The sequence below is a fragment of the Muscardinus avellanarius genome (genome assembly GCF_963383645.1).
Source record: "Muscardinus avellanarius genome assembly, chromosome: 17".
NCBI classification, from domain to species: domain Eukaryota; kingdom Metazoa; phylum Chordata; class Mammalia; order Rodentia; family Gliridae; genus Muscardinus; species Muscardinus avellanarius.
Window position 1 is genome coordinate 10,199,696 of NC_137803.1, and position 22,962 is coordinate 10,222,657.

Here is a 22,962-nt window from a genome sequence, read left to right on the forward strand (position 1 = left end):
TTTTGTTGTTGAAGATGTGGAAATTGCAAAATATAGCTAGTGAAATATGTCTGAGAACATAATGGAATATTTTCATGAATATTAAAATGACTTATAGACGTGTCTATTGAAAGTAAGAAGAGAAGAAGAGGTACGCACTATTAGAGATGAGGGAGCACGCTTGTGATCCCAGCATTCAGGAGACAGAGACAAGAGGATTGTGGTTCTTGGACAGCCTCAGCTACTTAGCGAGGCCCTCGCAACTCAGTGAGACCCTGCTTCAAAAAATAAAAAGAATAAAAGGTAGGACCGGGGGTGTAGCTCGGAGGTACAATGTCCCTAGGCTCCATTCCCAGTGCCGCAAAAAATAAAATAAAATAAAATAAAAAACATATCATCAACATACATTTCAGCAACTGTATTTTTTGGCATTTACTCAAGAATTAAAAACTTATATCCACACAAGATCCGCACATGTATGTGTATAGCACCTTTCATGACTGTACAAATGTGGAAACAACTAAGATGCCCTTACACATTTAAATAGATAAACAGATAATCTAGAGAGTGGAATATTACTAGTGCTATGAATAATCCTCAAGTCAGGAAGAGACATGATAAAATTTTAATAGTATTATTTATTTTATTTTTATGTGAAACATATTGAATATTGCATATATTCAGACTGTGCTTGGTGTCCTCTCCCTCCCTCTGCCCACTTCCCCTTCCCCTAGTCCAATCAATGAGTTCCCAGGTTAACCATGCTATATTCATACTTTTACACATATTAGGATGTAGCTTCTCCATTAATCAACCTCAGTTTCTTCCTCTCCTATCTTTTCATTCTAGCTTTAGTGAGGTTTCCCCTCCATTATATGGAGTCCCTTTGGTATCCCTTAAAACTCCCTGTTTGAGCATATTAGAGAAAATATTAGTCTCTTCTCCTTCGGTGCCTGGCTGATCTCACTTCACATAATGCTCTCCAAGTCTTTCCATCTTCTTGCAAATGACATAATTTTGTTCTTTATAAATGAGTAGAATTCCATTGTGTGTATTTCCCATAATTTTGCAATCCACTCATCTGTTGTTGGAGACCTAGGTTGGTTCCATATTTTGGCTATTACAAATTTTGCTGCTTTGGACACAGGTATGCATATGTTCCTGTAGTTCTCTGATTTTAACTCCTTTGGACTAATACCCAGGAGTGGTATAGGCGGATCATATGGTGAGTCTATTCCCAGTTTTCTAAGGAATCTTCACACTGATCTCCATAGCGGCTGAACTAGTTTGCACTCCCACTAACAGTATAAAAGAGATGTCATTTAAATACATATTTCTAAGTCAAAGAAGCCCATATGAAATTGCTGTGTGCCATATGACTCCAACTATGTAACATTCTAGAAAAAGGGAACATACAGAGAAAATTAAATAATCAAAGATCTATGTGGCTTAAGGAGGATGATTAATAAATGAAGAATACATGACATTTTGGGCAGTGAAACTATTATATATGATCCTTTAATTATGAATACATAGCATTATACATTGGTCAGAAACCATAGAATTGCAAACACCAAGAGTGAACCATTATGTAAAGTATGAATTATTGGTGAAAATGATATCACAGTGAAAGGTTATAAATTGTAAGAAATGTACCACTTTGGTTCTGGACTTTGATAAAAAGGAATCCTATTAATGCACAGGTATAGGAGGTATAAGAGAATTATTTGTACCTTTCATCTTATTTTGCTATGAACCTGAAAGTGCTCTGTGAAATACATCCTATTGGATAAAAGGAATCAATATTTTTTACTTAAATAACATTGCATTTATTTAAATTATTTATTATTATTTTTTCTTTTTCTCTCTCTTTTTTTTGCAGTGCAGGGCATAAAACATAGGGCCTTGTGCATGCTAGGCAAGTGTTATGATTTTCTGGATCATATAGTATATTTATGGGTAATTGTATTGTTGTTTGTGCAAACTCCATATTATTTATAACTCGATATTTTATTTATATTTATATTACTTGAAATTTGGATATTGTAAATTGTACTGATATAAACATGGATGTGCATGTATGATTATAGTACAGTAATTTATTTCTTTTGAAAAGATAAGGAGTGGTATAGCCATGTCATATAGAAACTTCATTCCTAGTTTTTTTTTAAAAAAAACCTCCACTTGTCTTCACAGTGATTATGCTAATTAACAATTCCACTAGAAATGTATAAGTATCCGGGTGTGGTGACGCACCCTTGTAAACCCTGCGTTTGGGAGGAGGAGACAGGAGGATCGCAGGTTCGAAGCCAGCCTGGCTGGTTTCCAAATAAAAAATATAAAAATAGGTATGGGAGTGTAACCCGGAGGTAGAAGGGCTTCCAGGAACTCCAGTACCACAAAAAAAGTATAATTATTCCTATATCTTTGGCAGCATTTATTATTGTTTGCATTCTTGATGATATCCTTTCTAACTGGACCACAATATAATATTTAGTTTTGATTTGCATTTCAGTGCAAATATTCCATAAACTAGTGATTTGATTGTAAGCAAATCTAGTTGGTCACTTTACACCTGTATTTCATAACAGATCTGCCATTTAATAAAATGGCAAATTTTTGTTAATTGTATTTTACATAAAATATATATTTCTAGATTGTACACTCTTAATAAAATGCAATCCTGTCTGTGTGTGGTTTCTATAGTTCTGGTTGCCCTTTTAGCAATATGACAATAATCAGCGTAGCAAGTACTAGCCATGCTTAACCTCATATGCTTTCAGGTAAGCCCTCTAAGATGTCATCTTGAGCACGAAGGCATTCTCAGGGAAAATTGTGTAGTTACAATCCAAGGGCAGTTGGATGTTGTTTCAATATCAAGATAGAAAATCACCTTCCTTAAATGCTAGACTCGCAAACAAACCCTAGAATATATATCACAGAGCACAATGTATTTAAAAAATGTATAAGAGGAAGAAAATATTTAATAATTCCACTGCCATTTTTAATAAGATTTTTTTATCTTTTCTGTTTTCTATCTTGAAACTTACAGAAAGCTTTTCTTCTATCTAAAGTAATATTTCACAAACTGTATCTGCTCTTGTTGTCTGCAGATATATGGTCCCATATCCATCTTTCTAAGATTTTCTTCACAAATTGGTGCATCTGTCTAATATTCATGTCCTTTTAGAAAGTATATTGTGTATGTTTGTGTGTGTGTGTGTGTGTGTGTGTGTGTGTGTGTGTGTGTGTGTGTTTGCAGGGCATCGTGTTAGATAGGCATGAGCACTGGGAGTCAGGCTGCTGAAAAATTTCCCAGGACTTTCAGACCTGTGAACTACAGGTATGGTGCTAAAACTTCCCTCTGGGCTTCTCATCTTTTAAGCACTTTCCAACTTCTCAAATCAACTTATTAGTCCTACTTTTATGATTGCTGTTTGTTTTTAACGGTGCAGAGATATAGTATGTATAATTTTGTGAGGACTGAATTTTTTATTTTTTAAATAAAAATTTTTTAAGCAGGGGAGTATATCATGGAGTGCAGCCTTTGAAGACAGGAGTCATGATGAGATCTAGTCTAGCCAAGACTAGATCTCACAGCATCCCAGTGGATGGGGAAAAGGAAGACTGAAAAGGACTCATGAACAGTTGTGCTTTTTCTCCTAAAAACATTCTACATTTTGGTTTTGAAACACAGAAGCATGGTTTGTTTTCTCAGTGGTCACACGCTGAGACTTATAGTGAAGTTGTATTTCCAACATAGCTGGAAAGTTTGAGAAACAAGGGTGATTAAGAGAGTTGCTAAATGTATTCATGGGTTTAATATGACTTAAGATGATCGGCATAAAATAGCTCCTAAGCTCCAATCCCTAGTGTTTTTAAGTAACTAAGATCAGTATCTTGAACCCAACTGAACTTGGGAGGAGGAAGAAAGGCATCATTCGTAACAGATGTTAGTATCTTGATAGTACATGGGGCCCAGATGGAGGCTGTTTACTGTGTGTGAACTAAATATGGAGTAGACTCATCTCCATCATCAGGAGCTTAAACTCAAGCCCTCAGTTAATGCCAGGGAAGTGTGTGAACTGTAGTCAGAGAAACTCCGAAAGACGTTTATGGGGAGAACAGAAAAGAATCCTGAGTTGTAAATAGGCTGACTTGAAATGATGAAAATAAATGTCATTAGTGGATCAGAAGACCTTTCAATTCATAAACATTAGGTTATAGGGCTTAAAAATAAAATGCTTATATATAGGTGTATATATATACAAACTTTGAACTGCTGTGACTGAGAATTGATGCCCAGCTAAATTGTATGAATTAATGATTAAACAATTGTATGCATTTTAATAATGACCACGATGTAAATAATCTTCACCTGTCCATAAAAAGTTTGGATGATAATTAGAAAGTAAATAAATAAATGCATTTAGAGAGTAGCACTCTGTTATTATGCATTTCGCAATAATAATTTAATACTACTGAGCAAAAGTTCATTTTTGTCTATTTTTGCATCATAGTACCAAGGCATCTCACATTTTTTGGCAAATAGTAACTAATCAAATTTATTTATTATGTATTAAAGTGCAATATTAATACATTTTAACAAACCATTAGTTGGAATATAATTTTTCCTAGTATCTTTCCCTTGTAATGATAAAAATAATCCATTTTTATAGTCTCAACTTTTCTGAATGTAACTATGCTTTTGAAATTGGATTCTGCCTCATCCTTCAATCCTACAAGTCTAATAGGTGTTATAATTGTCTAAGACATTGTTTACATTACTTTTAAGCTATTTCAGATTTGATCCAAAATAATAATTGACTAAAAAGAGGTGAAATAAACAGCATATATAATTAAATTTTGTATTTCACAATAACAATTCTATAATAAACACTATGTATATGAATAAAGTAATCAATATTATTATTTAACAAATAAACGAAAAAAGAAGTTAGACACTACCCTCTCATTTTGCATTTTACTTCATTAGGAAATGGCCAGAAGGCCTAGACATACAGAGAAAGATTTTTTTCTACTTTTAGTAACTTTTGTGTCGGCTTTAAATTGATCGTTTGTCTCATCACCAAGTCCCCAAGTAGAGGGCATGTCCTTTCCACATGCAAAACTCCCTTACATCAGTTGAAATTCCTCCCTGTCAATTCAAGCTAGTAAGCCTTTTCTTTTTGTTTTTTCCTGTTATTAAGAGAAAAGATACAGAAAAATTGAAAAGAAGAAGGAGAGAGGAAAGAAAGAAAGAAAGAAAGAAAGAAAGAAGAAAAGAAAGGAAGAAAGAAAGAAAGAGAGGGAAGAAGAAAGAAGAAGATTGATGATTACTTGTTTAGCTGCCTGCATGTTAATCTCAGACTAGCACAGGACATCAGAGTGCCCTTATGATATTTAGCACAAAGGACACAGTGTTTGTGGCTCCACTCAGAGAACCCAAAATAGCACTCAGTAAGCAGTGACATACTGACTATGCTCTGGTACCAAAAGCCCAGCATTTGTAACTCAGAGCAGTGTGGCACATCAGAAGTTTGCTAAGAAGCTTGTGAAGCAGATTAAAATCCCTCTGCCTTACTCCTCCTCTAGTTTGATAAGAATTTTGGATGTGAGTTTCCTGGGAATGCCTGGAATTTGAAGCTGTTCCAGTAAGAAGAACACAGGATAATCAGGTATATTTTGAATTATATGGGTCACTTAATGAATGAAAAATGAGACCAAATGTTTGAGAAACTGATGCTAGTTTATTCTTCAGAAGTAAATATTCTAAAAATTTCTGAATTTTATGTATATTTCTCAAAATTTCTGAATTTTTAGAAAAATGTTTATTGAATTATTGCTAAAAGTTTTATCTGTGAGGATAAATTTCCATTTCCACAAAAGAGAGTGAGGGGAAAATAGTTGTTTATATCGTAGGCCATTTGAAACTTAAGTTTCTTCAATGAATGCATAGCTATGGAAATTTTATTACTTATTTTATTTTTAATTTACCATGCATTTACCTTTGTGGTATGAGACAATGTAAAGTGTGAAATTTTTTCACCTTTAAATTATGTGAAAATTGTTTTAAAAGTTAATATTAATATATTGTCTATATCATAAAAATATTTTTCAGAATGGAGTTTTTCACAGATTTAAATAGCACTAATATATATATATATATATATATATATATATATATATATATATATATATATATATAGTTTTTACAGAGAAGAGCTATTATGAAAGTTAGCATAAAGTTGTGTTTTTTTTGTTTTGGGATATCAGTCTTTCCATTATCACTTAAAATTATTAAACAATCTATTAAGCAATTAAAAGTTCTGTAATAATTCTAATAAAGTAAAGTATACAGCTTTATACTTAGTTATTTAAAGTAAAATATAGAGCATGCAAATGCATACATACCTACATGTACATAATGCATATGCATTATGTCAGTTACATGTACTGAAACGATAATTTATCAAATAGGGACAATGAGAATTTATTAAGTGAGAGAAAAATAAATGTGAAAGACATTAAATATGATTCAGTTCAAATTTGGTACTTTCAATTGTATTACTAAATTGAATCAAATAATCTAAAAGTAAGAGTGCCAAAGGGATTTACTACATGCAACTAAAATATTAAAAAGCACATGAAATGTTCACCAGAAATATCCATGTAGAAGGGAAAATAGTTTTTCTAGGGAAATTCTCACTTTAGTTCTGTAAATTTACTTTTTAAATTAGTGTGTACACAATCAAGACATTTTAATAAAAATTGCAATTTTAGTAACATACTTATATTTTGGATGCATTCACAGTAGCAAGTGAAATGATATTTTATATAATAATACTCATTCCAAATTTTAAATACCTTAAATATTTAAAGTTATGTTTATGGATGTGGTTACTATCGTTTTAATTTGAAATATTTTTAAAATGTTGCAAACATTTCTATTTACCAAATTTAATATCTGGTAAAAATGATTCTTAAAGGAATAAATTCTTTAAGGGATTAAATGCCCTGGATTCTTTATATTTTAAATGACAAATTCATATAATTTTAAAATCATTTGATCCCAATTCTTTTCATGTGCTTTTGTAAATACCAAGGCAATATTTTTATTTTGGGGGTATACTTAATATTAAACCCAGAGGCATTCTACCTCTAAGCTATATCCCTAGCTCTGTTTTATTTTGAAACAGGGTTTTGCTAAGTTCCTGAGGGTCTCACTAAGTTACTGAGGCAGCCTCAAGCCTGCAACACTCTTGTGTCAGCCTCTCAAGCATCGGGATTACAGGCATGTGCCACCATTACCAGCTTCAAGGCTTTATAACAACAAATAAATATATATCACCTCACTATGCAAATTTATCTGCAATTTATAGCCTCATGTCTTAGTAAGCTATTTCTGTGTGAAATAGTTATATTGTTGTACTTACATACGCACACGTATATATATGTACACATATACATACACTCCCAATTTGCAAAAGTCTTAAGTAATTTCTTATTCACTTATATTTTCTTGTTTTATCTTCTGTTTTGAAATCTTTCTATGGTAGTGATCAGTAGGAAATAAAAATAATTTGGAATTGGACTTGATGGTACAAGCCTGTAACCTAAGTACCTGGGAGGCTGAGACAGGAGAATGGCAGGTTTCAGGACAGCTGTAGCAAGTAGTGAGACTCTTATCAACCTAGCAAGATCCTGTTTCAAATAAGAAATAAAATCAGGCTGGAGGTGGGCTTGAAGGTAGAATGTCTCTGGACTCAATCCTCAGGACCACAAAAATTGGATTAAATCATCATAAATTAAACATATTTTAAGATGATGTGTATTTTGAAAGTTATCACCATAGAGAAATGGTGTATTAAAGAACACAGATATGTTGAAGTCTATTTAAACATTGCACAATATGTGCGTGTATGTAAACGTCAAGTTACTCCAATAAAATGTACGATATTTATGATTTTTGTATTAGTTAAAATTTAAATCATTGCAAATTTAAAAGTACGAAATATAATGTACCTAGATTCCTCCCATTTATTCTTAAGATGACAGACACGTTTCAGAAATGCCTCATAATACAGTTACACGTAATTTGAGACGTGATTAACTATAAATTAATATGAATTAACACAAGTTTATTTTCATGTGCTCAACATGTATACTTAAAATTATGTTACACTGAAAATGTGAGTGTATTATTTAACATGCTATTGAGTAGAAATATAATAGGAATAAAGGTGTTACAAGAATGTAATGATCTTTTCATATATTTTCTTTGAGATCTTACTTACCTAATATTTAATTATCATCATAGTTAATAAGATAAACTTAAAAGCTTAAATTTAATTAATTTCATGATCATTTTCCCTAATATCTATGATCTCCTATTATGTGTATCTTCGCTTTTGTATACAAGATTGAGACTGATTCAGAAATGAGCATGTAAACCTACTAATAACTTAAAAGAATCATTTCTGTTAATTCAGAAGACAGCACACAGATTCGATAAGTGAATTACCTTTGCCAAATTGTCCAGAAAGCTGGTTGGCATTTTAATAACAAATTAGAACAATATATACTCTCAGGATTTGTTACCCACGATCACTACCACTTACCAGAGAGAATTCAGCTACATGCTCTAAGGCCAATTTTCCAAATCTTATAGCAAACCAATTTCTTTTTCAAATGAGTTCCCTCATGAAGACCTTGATATGATCAATAGTCTGTTTGTCTCATTTTAAACAATGACCTAGAATTAATAAAACAATGCTTTTGTCAGAATTTATCATGTCAATTGCATAATAAACATATCCAAAATCAACATTTATCTGAAGATTAAAGCAAAACTTTAATAAATAGATAATAGTTATCTTTAATAAAATAACTTACTTTAGCATATCAAGTAAAATTTGGAACGTTATTTTAAAATAGTAGCTTCTCAATATAGGTGATCAATACATTCACATATTTTTTCTTTAATTCTAAGTAATTACCTAATAAATAAAATTTATATTTTGCAAACTAGCTTATTAAAATGAGCATTGTTTAGACACACCAATAATGTCTTAAAATTACCTGGCTAATTTTCCCCAGGTGCAAATTTGAGAAAAGCCATTCCTGTAGACATGAACAAAGTACACATAAATTGTAAGAAAAAAAATTCTATCATTGTTTGTCATTAGGTTGTATTATGGCTAAATTGTTTCAAAGAGTTTTCTATTTCATTCTTAAAAATATCTACTGGATAGTCTATGACCTTCTTTGATAAAAAGATAACACTACTAAATATACAGAGAAACATCAAATATAACTTGAATATTAAAAAAGAGGAAAAGATATAGATGCATCTTTGAATTTTAACAGAGTATTGTTTGTCACTAAGAAAATACTTCTTGACAGTGCTTAAAATTGCTCTTGAACTGGTAAAGTAAAATATAACTCTTTCTCCATAGAGTTTATGAAAATAAAATGGACTTCAGTTATTTATGTATATATCGCCTCCATTTCAATAATACTTTTGCCTTTGGGGCTATGTAAGACATTGGTCTTTCTATATTTTCTCATTTTAAGCAAAATCTATAAAAGATGCCAATTCTATTGGCATTTCAAATTTGCTTTTAAATTTATTGCGTAGTAATAATATAAGCAAAGCTGGGCATAGTGGCACACACCTGTAGTCCCAGTACATGGGAAGATGAGACAAGAACATCATAGGTTCACATTCAGCCTCAGTAACTTACTGAGGCCCTTAGCAACTAAGTGAGACCCTGTTTCAAAATAAAATAGAGCACAGGGTTGGGTGTAGCTCATATATTGAATTTCCCTGGATTCAATCTCCATAACACACAAATTAATAATAATAATAATAATAATAATAATAGCAAATATGTATATATAAAACCTGTCTATATTTGCCAGTAGTGTATATTATTTGATAATTTTATGACAAAACACATTCATTAAAAGACCATTGGTTTAATAAATATATATATATATAATTTAAATTATATGAAACTAAATAAAGAAATGTCAGTTTTGCACATATGTATTATTGGATACTTGTATAATTATATGTCTGAAATTTTTAAACATTGTTTTTAACTCATGTTCATAAATTTATCACATTATGTAAAATTTTATTATAAGATATCATTGAATTTTTTGGGCAAAAAGTAATATACTTTTAAGATTTTTATATGTATGTGTTAAATATTGCAGATCTCAGCAAGATAATAATTGCCTGCTTTCTACACACTATAAAAATAACATTCCAGTTGCCAGATTTAAAAAATAAGGTGAGGATCATTTCATATAAGAATATTATTTCTTTCCCCAGAACCTGTGAACTGTCTGCCTACTCACTGGCAAATTAACGTGGGTTTGCTTTCCATATGATTTAAAATTTTAGGAAATAATAAGCATGCATTCATTCAATGACCCATTCAGCCATTCTTCCACATTATTCTAAATGCTGCAGCACTAAAAGAAGCATGCTTGAGCCAGGTGCTATGGCATAAATCAATCCTCCGACTACTTGGGTCACTAAGATAGGAGAATCGCAAGTTCAAGGCCAGCCTCAGCAACTTAGAAAGACTATCAGTAACTTTGGAGACCCTTTATTTATTTATTTTATTTTTTTTTATTTATTTATTTATTTATTTATTTATTTATTTATTTATTTATTTATTTATTTGTGGTACTGGAGTTCCTGGAAGCCCTTCTACCTCTGGGCTACATTCCCAGACCTATTTTTTATATTTTTATTTGGAAACAGGGTCTCTTGGCTTCGAACCTGTGCGATCCTCCTATCTCTGCCTCCCAAACGCGGGGATTACAAGCGTGCGCCACCACGTCCGGCCTGGAGACCCTTTATCTGAATAGAAAATCAAATAAGCTAGAGGTGTTTCCCAGAAGTAGAATGCTCATGAGTTCAACTCCTAGCAACAAACAGACAAACCAAATAAATAAATAAGTATTGGCACAGATGTGGGAAAAGAGTAACTTTTATACATTGTTGTTGGGAGTAAATTAATGCAGCTTCTTGGTAAACAGTATGGAGATTTCTCAAATAACTAAAAATGAAATGACCATATAATTCAGCTTCCAACCCCTCTGTATATGTCCAAAGGAAATGCAGTCAGCATACACAAGTGGGAACTGGATAACCATGTTTACTAGTCCAGCACCACACACAACAGGAAAAAGAGGGATTAGCCTAGAATCCTGTGAAAAGACAAAAGAAAATACAGCAGATACACAATGGATTATTATTGAGCCATAAAGAAGAATGGAGTCCTGTCACTTGCAGGAAAACGGCTAGAACTGGAGGACATCATAGTAAACAATTTAAGCAAAACATAGTAAGTATCGCATGTTCTCTCATGTGTGAACATTTTGAAAAAAGGAAAAAGAAAATAAATCTAAACAAGAAGAATAGGGAGTAGAAACGGTGCTGAGGGGAGGGAGAACATGGGTAACAGGTGACTCGATACATGACATTTGAAAGCATGTCGTAACAAAACAGCCTTGTAGGGAGAGTTTGAAACTTGCCACCAAACATCTGTAATGGTGTTCTGTAGCATATTTTATATGTGTTTATGGAACAAAGGGGGACTGTAAATAATATCTTCACGAGCTTTATTTTTTACTTTTTATAAAGAATCTCTGATATTGGATAATAGAAAGGCGAAGAGTATTAAATTATCTCCCTGTGTCCCAAAGAGCCCCTTATATTATTTGCTTCATAGATGATTTCATAATACTACTTTGATCCACACATTCAGATCCCTATATAAGAAATATGTAATTCCCTTACTGTCTCCGTCAACTCTCCATTGCTATAATCCAAGACAACTGAGCACAAAACTTGGAGAAAGATTTATTTGCTCACAGTTATGGGGAGATTTTGGAGTTTCAGTCCATGGCATGCAGGTTCACATCTGCAAAGTTCAAGACAAGGCCTTGGGAAGCAGAGAGGGAGAGGGCAAGGTCTGCTCTCACATCATGGAGGCCAGAAGCCAGAAAGAAAGAGCAAAAAGAAAGGAATTCAAAGACAGAAGTCAAGTCCCTAAGGCCAGGCCCCCAGGACCCCTTTTCTCCAGCCACACTGCGCCTGCCTAGGTCTCTGCCCAGTAAACCCCTCCCAATGAATATCTACACCAATGAGATTACAACTTTCTTGACTTAATTATATCAAACCTGAACGTTAACACATGAGCTCTCCTGGGGACATTCTCTATCTAACACTTACAACTGATGAAGAGAAACATTTTATCTGATTTCAGTTGTGGTCTAGAAACCTCTATTTTGAGTTTTCTTTAGGTTTTTAAATTTTTTAAGCTTTGTGACTTCCTGCTCATCATAAATCATAAGTCTTATCATTTTTTGCCAAGCCCGCTCAATAGTTTGCTAAAGACGGAGCCATTCCACTAATTGCCATCTGCTTTTCCTCTATGAGATGCTGGGTTCAGTGGCATTCCGTATTTCAGCTTTCCATAAGCCTTCGGAATACATTATATTTTTATAAGTTTTCACAGATGGAATAATTATCTTTATGTAACCAAGAAGAGGTCATAGAAAAGACAATTTCTAATTAGATTCAGTTTCGAACTGTATAAGTGCATAGATTATAATATTTCCATCCCTAAAGTCATAATTAGTCTTCTTTGAAAACATAATTGTTCTGCATCACACTGGGATCGTTTTCGGCTTATATGTGTCCACACAACACCGTGCATTGCTTCAAGCATGACAATGTTTATGTGTCATAGTCACTTAACCATGCTTAGAAAAAAACGAACGACATTCTTATTCCCAAAACTCTATTGGCACAAGTCATTTATAAAGCTTTAGCATGAGCATATGTAATGTCTGCAGAAATAAAAATAGATAAATATTTCCAAGTTGAGAAAAATGGAAGCCCTTGGATCTTTACTACTGGCTGAGAGTTAGCTACTTATATGTAGTTTGTTAAAAACTACTAAACATATCTAAGGACAAATCTGGTCATGTATAATTATTTCATCAAGAACATAGTTCTGTGAGATGAGCACTATTATCATCCTTAGTTTGTCATATGACTAAAGAGGTCAAGCCATCGCCCAAGGTCATACAGCTCTGCATGTTGGACTTGATTCACTTAGCCAACCATCCTTTCTCCATACATGATCCTCTGCACTCAGCTGAGCTGCCCTCAAAGTATTTCCTCTCAACATAGAGAATTACCCTAAATTAATAAAAAATACATCATTAGATATGTTATTATGAGTTCATGTGCATATAGTTATTAACCAAATAAATATTAAAGCATACGTATACAGGTGAAGAGAATTTTAATCCTCTGCATTTCCTCAATTCAGAGATTATTTCAACCTGCATTTTAGGATATAGTCCTTTAAGCCTTTTTCTCTGCAATGACTTATAATATTTTACTATCTCAAAATAGAGGAATCATTGTATGCCTATTTAATGCCTTTCATCTAACATAGTAAATTTTCAGCATGAAATTTAATGGCTGAATACTATCATGCTAAAATAATATTTTATTTTATTTTTTTTATTTTGTATGTGTGCGGTACTGGGGACTAAGCTCCAGGGCACTTAATCTCTGAGCTTTACCCCCATACATATTTTATTTTTATTTTAAAACATGGTCTTCTTAGGCTGATGAGAGCTTCACTCTTTGTTAAAGCTGTCCTTGAACTTGCAATCCTCCTGTCTCAGTCTTCCAAGTACTAGGATTACCTTGGCTAAGATGATATTTAATTTTAATCGGTGCAGTGTAGTCATACATCTTAATGGGGTACAAGGTGGTAGAGGCATACGTACACACACAATTCATTTAGCTCTTCCCCACTACGATGAAATTATAAAGATTTGCATCACCTGTTTCTGTCACACCTTTAAGACCCAGTTCATGTGTCTTCTTCAAATAAATAGACAGGATTTTGAGGGAAAATACGTTTTAGTGACTTGTAAGAAGCAAATAGCAGGATACTAAGTTTTTAAGTAGGAGAAAATGCTAGCATATTTCTTATGAACTAGAATCTTTATTCTAGAGTATTTTCCCACCCAGGCTCATTATTGACAATGTTTAGTGTTGCACATACACTGTTCATTGATCCATAGACCTTCCCCACTGCTTCCCCAGATCACGGGATACAGTCCAGGCATGCAATGGAAGGTGTTGCTCTGTGTCTTATGACGTCACACAAGTAGTGAACGGGACGGCTGTTCAATGTCAAGGAGGGCTCTGCACCACTAGGCAGTGCGTATGACTCAACTCACGGTAGCTGTAGCAAAGGACTTTTGGTGACAGTACATCTGCAAGTAGATGCTTCATGAGAGTTTAAAACTGGGACACAGAAAGATCATTCAGATTCTAGTTCTACGCAACGCATGTTTTGGAGGAAGAGTGGGCACACGGTTTACTACAAATGTTTTTTGGCCCAGACATATTGCTTCCTTCTCAGTTATGCATGCAAGCTATTTTCACACACATTTCCTTATACATTTTCCTCCGAGAAAGCCATTTTTGAGCTTTTATGTATAGTGTCGCTGTATGAGGCTGCCAAGTTTCCCCTGATTTTAAGAGATCACAAACAGGATTAAGTTTCTATATTTACCCTCTCCACTTTCCCCTGGCCTGAACTTTTATCTTCTCCTACACAGCCACCAGATCCATCATATTTGACTTATTTATTCTTCCAACTCATTTTTTGACCTGGAAACTTTAGGACAAGGAGGGAAAAAATGTCTCAAAATAAGATAATAGGAAACATTTTATTATATCTAGTTTCAAAAATGGCCCAAAGGTTAAAATGCAATTCAGAGATCTTCACTCAACGTAAACAAGGGGAAACACTGGTAACAGATGTCACCATGCTCCATATTTGTGCTTTTCCTTTCTCTGTAAAACTCTGTAAAGTGCAGCACATTTTCAGTCTTCTTTCTATTATAAACAAATAATTTGGAATTCAGCAGGTCATTTTGAATTTCTGACTTTCAATTCTTTCCTGTTTGGTTCTAATAAAATAGATGAAATGTACTCAGTGATAAAATCATATCCTGATATATTATGCTGATAGTGCTAGTAACAAGTGTTATCAAATATGAATATAATTATTACATTGTATAATATTGTGCCTTATATGTTCCATTTTGCTGGTATGCACTATGATTTTGAAATTCCTATACTATTAATATGCTAACAACACTGGCAATAAGAGAATAAATCAAACCATACTAACAAGAGACACACTATAGCATGTTTTTCGTATTGAAATATTATGACTTTATTATTAATGTATTCACCTGCTTATAAAATATAGCCAGGACAGCAAATTCAAGGGCAGCGATGCCACTGCTAGTTTCTCCTGAGCCATTTCAAACATGACTAATTGTTAGCAGTTTTCTTATTTTTCTGAACTCAGCCTAGAGTGTTTCTCAGCCTAGCGCTGTTGACAGCTGTCATTAGTCTTCAATCAGAAGTGCATGATGATTTGGAAAGTTTTCTTACCCTGAAATATATGGCCATTATAGAACATTTTGAATAGAGTAAGGTATAAACAAAACCACAATAATGCATAATTCACATCTCACTGCTTCAACTTCACTTAATTTCTATATTTATTTGTAATATATGAATATATATATATATATATATATATATATATTAAAGGTTCATGTGAATGAGATTCTGATTGGATTTCTTGAATTTCAGAATTAGAAAGTAATGATATTTTAACTTGTACTTTTAAATCTAGTTATAAAATATTTGAAATATGAACCTACTCTGATGAATACATATGTTGTAGAGATAACTCATTTATGTTTAATGACTAGTATTAGTTGACATACTTAATTTACATTTATAGAGGAAGGAAAATATGACAGATATTTCTAGGCATCAGCCATTAAGCCATCTCACTTTCTGTGTGAGGGTTAAAGTATAGAAATGATGCCAACCTACTTGAGATGTTTTAAAGCAAGATGCTGGACATGAATTTTATGTAGCTGCCCTTTATTATAATAATAGAGTTCTTTTGTTTACTGTTATGAGTTTGTATTATGTATAAAGGTTTTGCAGTTTACTGAATGGTTCTTGTTTCTACTTCGATTATGCATCCTTTCTCTTTCATTCTGTTAATACAGTAAATCTCCATGATTGATACCTAAAGTCGAAACACCTTTCCAGTCTTCGCATGCCATAATTTTTATAATGCATTTCTTTTGAGAAAATACTTTTTAATGAAGTATTTTCATTCACATAAGATGGGGTGTGTTTCCCTTCAAATCCCTGACCCCCTGCCACTTTTTCTTCCTTATCTGTTAATTAGATATATGTTAATAGTTTCATACATGTACATGGGATGATTTGAACTGTTTGTCTTTTAAAATTCATATTCTCACTGTGTTTCAATAACTGTATTATACTGGCCTCATAGATGTTCACTTTCTATTTTCCTGAAGACATTTATCTAAGAGTGGTATGATTTCTGTGAAATGTTATATTTTATTTAGTAAGAGCCTTTGTTTTCCTAGGAAGTTATTTTTTATAAAAATGTATTTAAAAGTTATTAAGCAAATGTATTTTCTATTTTTATGTTAGCTTAGCCATTTTTAAACATTTTATCTATTTTTTCAAATGTTCAGTCATGAAAATTTTCATTGTGTTATTCCCTTTATTCATCTAAATTTGTAGATATCATAATGCCATCTTCTCATATCACAGGCTACTTTGTGCTCTTTTTATTATTTTCTGTCACTCTGACTTATTTACTTATTAATTTTATTATGATTTGAATTTTTTGGGGGTACTGGAGATTGAAACCAGAGACATTCTCCCTACAAGCTACACCCTCAACATTTTGTTTAATTTTTATTTTAAAACAGATTCTCGCTAGGTTGATGAGAATCTCATTACTTGATGAGACTGTCCCTGAACCTTTGATCCTCCTGCCTCAGCCTCCCAAGTGCTAAGATAATAAGCATGCACCACCATGTTCAACTTTATTAATCTCTTGAAAGAAGCAGTTTCTGGTTTTATTATTGTTTTTTTCTTATGAGTTTTACCATTTTTGTTTTATTTATTTATACTCTGAATTTTACCTTTTCTCTACTTTCATGGAGATTCAGTCAATCTTCTTTTTCTGATTTCCTAATTTTTGATATAAGCATATTTTTAATTTTGTTAATGCATAGCGGTTTCCTTATGTCACATTTTATTGATTTATACTTTAATTTACTGCCATTAGAGAACACACTTTATAATATTACAAACCTTGAACATTATTGCAACTTTTTAAAAGACCCATATGCACTTACATTGGGGAAATATAAAATACCTGTGAAAATGATCTATATTCTGTTTTTGGCAATATTCTATAATGCCTGGATTATGCTGATTTGGCTGGTTTTACTTTTAAAATTTTTTATATACTTAGTAATCCTCTTGTATTGTTGGTATTTCAACAATTGAGAACCATAGTAAATAATGTGCTATAAATATGGCTTTGTATACTTTTCCTCAGTATACAAAATCATGGGGTGATTTTCATGTCTTCTAGTCTAAAACTCGCTAATACACTCGTTCACATTTAGGACTATTAGTACTGTTACATGAAATTATCATTTTTACCTTTTCAAAATATCCCATTCAATTTCTTGTTCTGAGCTTTTACTTCAAAGATATTGGTAGAGCCATTTCAGTTAAGTTAACAGGATTTTTATGGTATATTTCTTCTTTATTTTGCTCATGGCATATCTGTGTATTTATAATTAAAGTGCTTCTCTTCTATAGATTACATGTTTAAAATTTTATCTAACCTAGTAATCTCTACTTTTGTTTATAAGTTTCCACTAATTTCTTTGCAACTGGATTAAGTGCTTAATTCAGTAAGGCTTGCCTTGGTAATCTAGAGCATAGTTTTTCTCCACTGGGAGAAATATTCTTTCCTGTCTATTATCACACAAATAATATTTGTTGTCAAAATCTTGTTCCCCCCATAAGTTTCTGTTTGTTTCTAGGACTCTTATAGTGGTTTATATGTGCATTCTTTAGTCATTTCAGTAGACCACTTGAATTACTGCTAGCTCAAATCTAAAAAATATTTGGCCATTTAAAAAAATATAGCTAGGTTCAGCAATGCATGCCTAGAATCCTGGTATTTGGGAGGCTAAGACAAGAATATCCCAGGTTCAAAGTCAATGTGCAGTAACTTAGTGGGATTCTGTTTCAAAATATAAAAATTGCATTTTGTGGGAGGCAGAGAGAGGAAGAGTGGAGACTTGAAGCCAGCATCAGCAACATAGTGAGATCCTATTTCAAAAAAAATAAAAATAGAGCTGGAAGTATAGTTCAGTGGTAGACTCCCCTGGGTTAAATCCTCATTACATTTGTTCTGTCATAATGTAATTTAGAGGTTTATAGGAAAACAGATGAGCAAGTCAATATCTACAAAAGACTTCTAACCAATCAGAAGGTTCTGTTAACTCTTTCAAGTGTAAATCCAGAATGGGACCATCTCTCATCATCTCTACTACTACCAACCGGATCCAAATCACTTTTATTTTCATCTCGACTCTCAGAGAAAATCCCTAATTCATCTCCCACACGTTTTTTCTCTCCCAAGCCCTTCATTCTCCCTATTTTTAATTTTTTTTTATTGGTGCAAAGTAGTCATCCATCTTAATGGAGTACAAGATGGTAGAGGCATACATGCACACATTACTGAAAAAAATAAAAAATAAAAATTTAGCCCATCTTTCTTTTTGCAATTATATTTATATATACACCATGCTACTTGATATTGTTCCAAAGATACTGAAGTTCTGCTTTTTATATGTTTTGTACTGTTACTTTATCAATATATATTTATTAGTTTCCTATTAAACTATTTTTTAAAAACACAAAGGCATTTTCTTCAGTAAAGTTCAATATTTTATCAAAATCATTTTATAATATTTCTAATGTTATATTAATAAATTATAGGAATATCATTTGTTTTTTTTAGATATTTCCTTTTCTGCACTGTGTTTTACTATAGTATCACTGAAATTTAATTTAGGCAATTATCATCAAGGCCTCGTAACATTGTAAAAAAGGTTGACTAAACTGTAGCAAGTTAGATAATGCTATGTGTGGATATGAAATCACCACTTCCAATGTCAAGGTAATATATGGGCAAAGGGAGTTCCTGGGGTGGGATCCAGAAAGAAGCACAAGGAATACCCTGTCACTGTGACCTCATTTAGATCCAGAACCACAATGCACCAATAAAGTGTAAACAACAGAACTGACTAAGAAATTCCTTTGACAATGAGTCTGCCCTTGAATATTAGAACCAAAATCTGCCACAACACAAGAAGCAAAATATGAAAAAATATCTAGGAAATCTGAGCCTCAGGGGTCAGGCAATGGGAAGAAAAAAAATAAACTCAGTTCTGATTGTTTTCACAAATATTTTAAATTGCATCTGATCCAGCCTCTTGCAATTCATATGAAATATATGCAGGATAGAGAAACACATCAAATCACACCACGGGCAGGCATTTAGCATAAATCAGCATGTAGAAAGCACGAGAGGAAAAAAGTGACTTCATTTATCACATTAGTGGAAAGGGAAATTAAAAATGGAATGAAGAAACCTGTGTAAAATATGAGGCTTAAAAGATATATCTATCACCAAAATTAGTGGTGCACACCTGTAATCCCAGTACTTGGGAGGCAGACACAGGAGGATCAAAAGTTCCAGGCCAGTCTTTGGTAATTAAGGGAGATCCTATTTCAAAATATATAATAAAAGGTCTAGGGATGTAACTCAGAAGTAGAACACCCTTGAGTTCAATCCCTTCATCATCAATTCCACACACACACACACACACACACACACAATGTGAAACATTACATTGTATGTACAGATTTAAATCCTGATTCAAAAGTGTTTGAAGGAATGGGTGAATAATTTTATCAAAGACATATTCTTAATTTGTAATGCTTGACTTTGATTCATAAACATGTTACACGCACACTGAACATTTACAGTGTGTGTGTGTCTGCACTTCTCCTTGAATACTTAAGATGATATGGCACTTAAAATCTACTATCAGAAAGTGGTCATACATATAAGTGACCAAAGATTGGCCCTGTGCTGGTAATTGCTGAAGCTAAGTAGTGGTGCAAAGGTGTTCATTGTGCCATCATCTCTATTTTTAGGTTATGAAAATCTCTTAGTATAAACTTAACAGGAATGTTATCTACCCAAATATGACAAGTGCACATTTTATCAGCACTGATGGTAGTTTGTAAAACTTACATAGCACAATATATTTCTCATCAAGAAAAATGTATTTGTTCCAATGATGCTCGTTCAGCAGCTATCAAAAATATGTATTTCTACCTGGGTATTGTGGCACATACCTCTAATTTCAGTACTTGGTAGGGTAAGATGGGAGAATCACATGTTTGGGACCAGCCTCAGCAATGTAGAGACTCAGAATCCTAGCAAGATTCAAAACAAAAATAAAAAAAGAACTGGGATTATGAAGCTGGGAGATAGAATGCTCTTGAGATAGATGCAAGATACATCTCTATTTTTATGTCTCTCTGTCTATTTATGTGTGTGTATAATCTCCAAACAATAGGTATTATATGTATGTTACATATTCACATAAAATTTTTCCTGAATTGTTGCCTTAGCTACATTTTTTCATGACCTTCATTAAGTAAACTAGTATTAAAGAATCCATCTGCTTAAGGCAGTACTGAGGGGATACAGAACCCTTGTGTTCTTTTCTTAATTAGGTGTTTTTTAAATATCCTTTCTAGAAGAGCCAAAAACCAAAAAAAAATTATCTCAGGAGCTATTCAAAACTATATGTAGAGCTCCAAACAAGATCCAGTAGAAAAACTCTAGCCCGAGAAGCTATGGCTTTTCCAACGATTATATGGTATTATGCTTGACTGTGGATCCCAAGAATTAGGTTTCATTGTGATAACTGAACAAACAAGTTCAGGTTGCATTTGTATAATTACTATGTAGATTCAGGAATGCTAAGGTCTTCAATTAAGTATGAAAATGACCAATTGTGACAGAGACATGTGGCCAGATCAGCCTCAGGAAAATGGGAGATTTTAAATGTAAAAGGTGACACTACGTTTTTAAAATGTATAAAAACTAGAAGGTGCCCTTTATGGCCATCTTACATATTATACCCATTGATTTTTTTTTTACAGTACTAGGGATGGAACCCATGGGAATTATACCTCCAAGCTACCCCCCAGCCCTATTTTATATTCTTTATTTAATTTTAATTTATTTTTTTAATTTTATTTTTATGTGTAACACATTGCAAATGGCTTACATTTAGACTGTGCTTGGTACCCTCCCCCCCTAGTTTTACTTGCCCCCCTTCCCAACAATGAGTGTCCAGATTAACCATGCTACATTCATACTTTTACACATATTTGAATGTAGTTCCTCCATTAACCAACCTCAGCCTTCTTCCTCTCCTATCCTTTCATTCTAGTTTTGCTGAGATTTCCCCTTCTAGAAGAGCCAAATCATTATCTGGAGATCTAGAGTCCCTCTGGTATCCCTAATATTCCCTAGCTTGGGCATATTAGAGAAAACATACGTCCCTTCTCTTTCTGTGCTTGGCTGATCTCACTGAACATAATTTTCTCCAGGTCTTTTCATCTTCTTGCGAATGGCATGACTTTGTTCTTCTTTATAGCTGAATATAATTCCATTGTGTATATTTTCAATAATTTTGCAATTCATTCATCTGTTGATGGAGAACTAGATTGGTTCCAAATTTTGGCTATTACAATTTGTACTGTATGAACATGGGTATGCATATGTTATTGTAGTTCTCTGATTTAAACCCCTTTGGACATATATCCAAGAGTGGTAATCAAGATGGATCAAAGATTTAGAAATTAGACCAGAGACTGTGAGGTTATTAGAGGAGGCATAGGCTCAACACTCCAACATACAGGCACAATCAGTAACTGTCTCAACAAAACCTCCTAAGTGCAAGAAATTAAAGCAAGAGTTAACAAGTGGAATGGCATCAAACTAAAATTTTTCTTCTCATTCAAGGAAACCACCAAGAACCTAAAGAGAAAGCCTACAGAATGGGAGAATATCTTTACTAGCCACCACTTGGATAGAGGGATAATATCCAAAATATACAAAGAGCTCAAAAGATTCTACACTAGCAAAACAAACAACTCAGTTAAGAAATGGGCAACTGAACTGAATAGACACTTCACAAAAGAAGAGACAAAAATGGCCAATAGATACATGAAAAGATGTTCTACATCATTAGCCATCAGGGAGATGCAAATAAAAACTAAGTTAAGATTGCATCTAACCCCAGAGTGGCAAGCATAACAAATGCTGGCGAGGATGTGGGGAAAGAGGAACTCTTTTACACTGGTGGTGGGGGTACAAACTTGTTGAGCTGCTATGGAGATCAGTGTGGAGATTCCTTAGAAAACTGGGAATAGATCCACCATATGATCCGGCTATACCACTCCTGGGTATATGTCCAAAGGGGTTGAAATCAGAGAATTACCGTATTCTTTATTTTAAAACAAGTTCTCAATGAGTTACAAAAGTCCTCACTAAGTAGCTGAGGCTGTCCACGAACCACAATCCTCCTGACTCAGCCTCCTGAATGCTGGGATTAAAAGTGTGTGCCACCACACTTGGCTTCATTGAACTCTTTTTTTATCCAGCTCAATTTTTTATTTTTTGTAGCTTTAACAAGGCTTTATTACAAAATCAGTAAGAAATAGAAAAAGAAATTAAGAGATTTTTTTAATTTGTAAAATTCGTATGCTTTTGTTTAGATGAGAAATAATTTTCCTGTATCTTTCAAATTATAAGAGAGTAAATATCTTGTGAGAGTTTCTAGTCAGCACTTTTCATCAGTCTAATTCACTATTAAATCTCTTAGGTTTTAAGGTGA